Source organism: Phaethon lepturus, unplaced genomic scaffold (assembly GCF_000687285.1).
Source record: "Phaethon lepturus isolate BGI_N335 unplaced genomic scaffold, ASM68728v1 scaffold237, whole genome shotgun sequence".
In the NCBI taxonomy this organism is placed as follows: domain Eukaryota; kingdom Metazoa; phylum Chordata; class Aves; order Phaethontiformes; family Phaethontidae; genus Phaethon; species Phaethon lepturus.
Window position 1 is genome coordinate 44,120 of NW_010549529.1, and position 6,077 is coordinate 50,196.

Below are 6,077 nucleotides of genomic sequence, written 5' to 3' on the forward strand. Positions count from 1 at the left end.
AAAGAGGAGGAAGGGACTAGGGGTGAAGGGGAAATGGTGAGAGGAAACTGTGAGGTGAATCGAGTGAGAGAAGATGGGTAGAAGTCTGGAGCAAACAGCAAAAAGCCGAAGGGAAAAAAAAAAATCCGACATCTTAGAAAAATGTTTGAGTGTTTCAGAGTGTGGGTGGAGGAGGGAATTTGAGTTGTAGTGTGCAAGGGTGCCCTGAAGTGGGGGAAAACTTACCATGTTTGAGGCACAGCATAATCGCATGGAAAGGGCATCACGTGGCTGCCTTGTACCATTCTTAGGTGACCTGCACCATAGTTAATCCCCTTATTTTAGTGTTTAACCTCACAATACTACTCTTCACCCTCACTTTGCTGTGGTCTCTGGCACAGCTCTGAAATTCTGTGTGGCAGACTGCTCAGTCAGTTCCCGTAGCAACATTTTTTTTTTTTGTCAGTGGTTTAACATGGTGGTTTCCCGGCCCTTCAAGGCTTTTCTATCTGTTTTGAGATTTAGTTCTAGCAAGAAGACTGTTGTCAATAAACAGAGCTGGCTCACAGTTAAACAGATTTGTCTTCAAGCATTGGCATCTTTTCCTTTGATGTGTTGGTGGTGTTGAGTAAACAGTCTCCAAGAGGCAGAGTCTTAATTGTATCTGTGCTTTGTTTTTATGATGGCTGACTGGGGCACCGCTGCAGGCTGTGAATCTGCCATCAAATTGACTCTTGGTTCCCTTTTTAACCACATCACATAATATCTAAGGGCCTGAGACCAAGTTAAAATTGTCTGTGGCTTCATTCAAAGATGTTGTGGGTATGCTTTTCACTTTTTGTGGCTGCGTAACTTGCTTTATTCACGCGTGGTGGCACGAGCATAACGCTGAAAATTCAACCTGTCCTGAAACCCATGTCATTTCCATGCTTATTTAGTGGTTGATATAATTTGCTTTGTGAAGTACACAAGGTTCCTGTGATGGGGTGCACAGGACAAAGGTTAATTCCTTGCTATTGATGGGTAGAGCAGCGTGGACTAACGGCTAATACACAGAGGCTGCCGTTGATGTACAAACTGTCTTAGCAATGTGGATTGATTTTCTGGGTTGGTTGGTTGAGCTGAAATTTATTTTCCAGTGATCTGCCCTTATGGGACCTTACATTATTTGTACTGTATCATTGTATTTGAGCTCTCTCCATTACAGTAATATCCATGCCTCTTGAGACTGCCTGGTCTTCTCCCTTTGAAAACTGTAGCAAAGTCTGTCAAGATGGCTGTATGAGAAGAGTGGAAGGGGACTGGTTGGCATATTTGTTAGTAGCATGTGTTTGTGGCATAAAAGGGATTTTAGGAGAAGCATTGGTTTGTTGGTTTTATTTATTTATTTTCCCCTAGAATGGTTTTTATGATGGAAAAGCTTTTATCAATCAATTTTCAGTTTTTGGAAGCTGTCACACATGCCTTTAAAGAAAGGAAGATACTGGTACTCTTTCACCCCCCACAACTTGTATTTTCAAGGTATATGTTGAACAGTACCGTTGAGAGCACCACGTATTCTCCAGCTATTTTCTTTTCTCCCTGGTTAACCAACAAGTAAGAAAACTTCTGTTCTTTATATAGTTTATGAAATTATGCCAACTTACTGATGCTTGCTCAACAGTTTCAGTGTTTGAACAAGACATTGTTATCTATCTCTTGGTGGCAAGTCAGTGACAACAGGGTAAAAAGGTTTATCAGAGGAAACGGGAAAGAGGGATGTGACAGAGGTACCTGCAAAGGAAGAAAATGAAAACAGATTAAGGAAATACTCTTAAGAGCAAAAGGAGGAAGAAAAATCATTAATTCAGTGAACATTATTTACCAGAAGTAAATGAGAAATGCAAATATCATCATTAGCTAAAACACAAATGGTGGTAGATAATATGACTTAATAATCCTATTTAGTGCTGCTTTAACAGCAAGTTTCAAAGAGAAAGAATGGTCCTTTTATTTGTTCTTGATATTATAACAAAAGTATGTTTAGTTAACATCTAAGATTAGAAAATGTTCATAAAAATAAGTGGGTTTGAAATTGATAATGAGAAAGTTCACCAAATCTTGCAAATGAATGACTAAGCAAAGAAAACCTTATTTGTCATTCAGCAGTTTTGTATCAGAGCCCAGTTTGGAGAACCTGTTAAATCTAGAAAATGTTGACCCCTTACTACAGCAGAGGACCTCCCCTTAAGTCTTTGGAAGGCTCCTAATACATGTAAGTAACAGGGTGTATTTAATTTGGGGCTACAATTGTGTGTTACAGGAATGTCAGTTTAAGCCTTACCCAGTCATATAATTCCCACAGTATTAAGGATTATACTTTATCCTGTATTGAGTGCCAGCAGCCTACAGTCTGGTTACACATTCATTCTTCCTGCATGCAGTACTTGCAACAGGCTATTCTCTGAAATGGAAGGTTGGTTTTTTTTCCCAGCATTGAAATCTGGATTTCACTTTTCAATGCAGTGGTGGAAATAATTTTCCAACTACAGAGCAATCATGCGGTGATTATGCTTTATACTCATCATTGGCATTAACTCATACAGCCATCAGGCATGCTGAAAAATTGTTATTGCACAAATATAATGCGATTATTTTGGGGGCAATTGGGATACCTCAGTTTCAGGTGGTCCCGTTTCAAAAGTGACCTCCTGATCGTCCAGTATCTTTTAAGACTTTTCAATTGCTGCACCTAAAATTATGTGTGCACCTAAAATCAGTAGCTGCTTTTGGTATCACAACTGAAAAATACATATCCCAGAGAAGCTCTGTAATGGTGCCCTTGGTTAGGGGTTCCGGTGTGTAGAAGGCAGAAGCAGGGAGAGAGAGGAGAGGGAGATGCCCTCTTTTTAGTTCCATGCCTGTCTATTATATCTCATCTCCCTGAAGTCTAGAGGATAGGCTATTTTCGGTGGTACTAGTAAAGCCTGTGTGAGTTCTGTTGCTTAAGAAATGCAATTTATTTGTGTTTCAGTCAGTTTAAACACACAAGCACATCTGGAGACTGCAGAAATTTGTGAGCCAGGCCAGCTTACAAATGTGCAAGGGAGAGCACTGCTCCTGCGTCTGTGTAAGGAACTCGGGAACAAACTGGACAATACTTCATTTGCATGTCTGCTGAATAACATGTAGAAAGAGGGAAGAGTCCCAGAAAAAAGAGCCTACAATAAGCTTAGAAATGCTTGCCTGATCTCTGGGCTGCGTGTCAGCTAATTCGAAGCTTCAATGACAGTGGGCTTTCTTGGATTAGAGAATAAGAAAGAAGGGGGAAGTCCTTAAGACTTCGGCACCTTGTAGTCTACGTTTTCATTAATGAATTGAGCCTTATTCAAGCCAAGAGATCCGTTTTACAAAGCCATATCCTGAGAGGAGGAAATCTTGCTAGAACTTGCCTTTGAGTTTAGAGAGAAACTGGACTTTGAGACTCAAACTAAAAATACCAGGTAAAGATAATGACAGGATAGTTGGTTGTGCAGCACTGAGTCGAGGTTTGACAATTTATTCTCAGTCCTTTACCTTGAAGATCTTAATCTTTAAACTCTGTTGAGTAAAATCCATGGTTTCTGAGGTGTTTGTTCCTGACTGGGAAGGGGCAACCTGGTTTACTTAGGAAAGGTCTATCAGATTAATTGGGGGGAGGCAGGTTCCACAAGATTTGGTGCACATGGTTTTCAAAATGCTTTGAAAGATATTGTAGGAATGGTGATACCAGAACCCACATGTATAGAGGGAGGCATCCTTTGCATGTAAAACAGTGTCCCTGTGGCAAGCAGTAAGAAGTATATGAAGATGGTTTATGTCTCTAAGAAACAGTCTCAGTGATTTTGCTGATCTTTTGTTTATGCTTTAAGAGCATATTATTTCTTGAGAAGCATAGTTGTACTTTAATTGTATGCTAATTGGAATTTAAATACACATCATAAGTGTAGATCATTTATTTGCGGTTCTGAAAGTGGAGGTTGGCATTGTACACCATGCTGGAGAAGGCAAACTGGAAGCCACAAAACACCTTTTCCTTATTCTGTCTAGAGAATAAGAAATTTGCCCTTTCTACAATAGTACTGTGATCAATGGATGGAACAAAGCAATACAGGGTCAGTTTTATTGTTTCTCCAAGCTTTCTTATTGGTGATTTTGGGTCATTTTGCAAAGACAAAAATGTTATTAGTTCAGTTTAAAGGAAGAGTCGAACCATCATGAGTTCAGACGGAGATGTTATGAAAAGTTCAAAGGGTAGGTAAAAGTAATGGTGTTTGCCTCCCTGTGCTGGGAAAACAAAAGTCACGTCGGCCAAGGGACAGGGCTTCTCATCATGTGGGCGTCTACAGTTTGTTTCCTTTCTCCCTTAACTGTTCTCTCTTTTTTTTCTTTAATAGGTTGACAGGAAGAAACTGTCAGGATGTTGACACTTAAATGCAGTGGGTTTGACTTGCTTTTTTTCTCATGTTTGAGAGATTAGAGGAAACAAAGAAATGAAAGAGATGTTGCTATCATTCTTGCTCTTCATCTGATCCAGGACAAAGACTGTTGTTACAGTGGTGAGACAGGACCCCATTGAACTAGATGCTGGACAAATGGAGAATACAGAATAAAATGCCATGTCCTCCACCAATAATTTTGTCCTTAATGGAAGGCAGAAACATACATATCCTATTGTAGTATAAAATAGGAATAAGACAAGGGAAATTTTGAGAAAATAGACACGTAGGGGAGTACAAGGAAATGAATATTTTGATGGGCACCATTTCTTCTACATCAACAACTGCGAAAGGTTGCATGGGAATTTCAACCACAAAAAATTTTGTACAGTGTTGAGATACCTTTGCATATATGTGTGAAATTCAATTAGATTTAATTTGCAGACACCTGAAATATGGCAGCAGGGGAACTCTTCATACCTTTATTAATATTTAGGATCTTTCTTAGAACCTTCATTCTCCCAGTTCCATTCTCAGTAAAAGCATATACAAATTTTTGAATTACACTCTTACAGCTCTCTTCTCATGGTGTTCTAGTTGTCTTCCCTCAACTTCTTCAGTCTCATGCTTCACATTTTTCTCTTTGTTCATATTATGTATTCTTATATATTCTCTAAACTTTCCTCATCCCTTTTCATTGCTCATTAGGAAACTATTCCTCTGTTGTTAAGACTTTCCTCAGCAAATTTTGAAATTGTGCATTCCCGCCTTTGCTGGCTGTTCAGCTTAAGTACCTCAGCTGAGGGGAACTTGTGCCCCTCTCTTCAAGATCCACATGTCACACTGTGATCTTCCCTCTCCTTTACAATTTTCATTGCCTAGGAACATTCAGCAACAATAATGCGTTGCTTCTTTCTTGCCCCTGCTCTCTTCTGCAGTGAGTATTTGTCATCTCGTTACAAGCTGTTCATTAGCTATCCGTTCCTCAGCTGTTTTGTGCCATCCTGAAGAACCCGGCTTCCTTTAGCTGCCTGGCCAGCTCTGTAAGTGTTACTTTAAGTGCAGTAATTTTTTGTCTAGACAGTCAAATATCAATGCAATGTTGAGAGCCTTAAGCTTTTAAATGTGTCAGTCATCTGTATCTTTTTTCAGTGTTTGGTGGGGGAATCCTACTTGCCTGTATGCGTCTATGGTGCTGTTACCTTCTCAGTGTTCTCTGTGATGCTGAGTGGTAACTCCTAATCTATAAGTGGAATGGCTTGGTTGCAGGAGTGTCAGCTTGTGAACATGTGGGGTCTCTCAAATTAAGTTAAACAGACTCTAGAGGAGTCTCAGGAAGAAGGCATGTTGTGGTTTGTGGTAAGATGTGAGCAGTGGTATAGCTGCTGAGGGTTTGGGCTGTACCACTGCAACAGGTCAGGCCACCACTGATGTGGTGTTGACTCCAGATGAAGGCTGCTGTTTGAGGCAACACCAATGTGACTGCTTTTATCAGCCTAAGACATCCTATTTCCCTGTTACTTGAAGAGCGGCTACGAAGTTGAGGGAAGTGCAATTGCTGGCTGGGCAAGAATTCCCATACTATTCCTTGCATCAGACCCTGTGCTTACCTTACCCTTACCCAGTATGAACCGTGGAAGT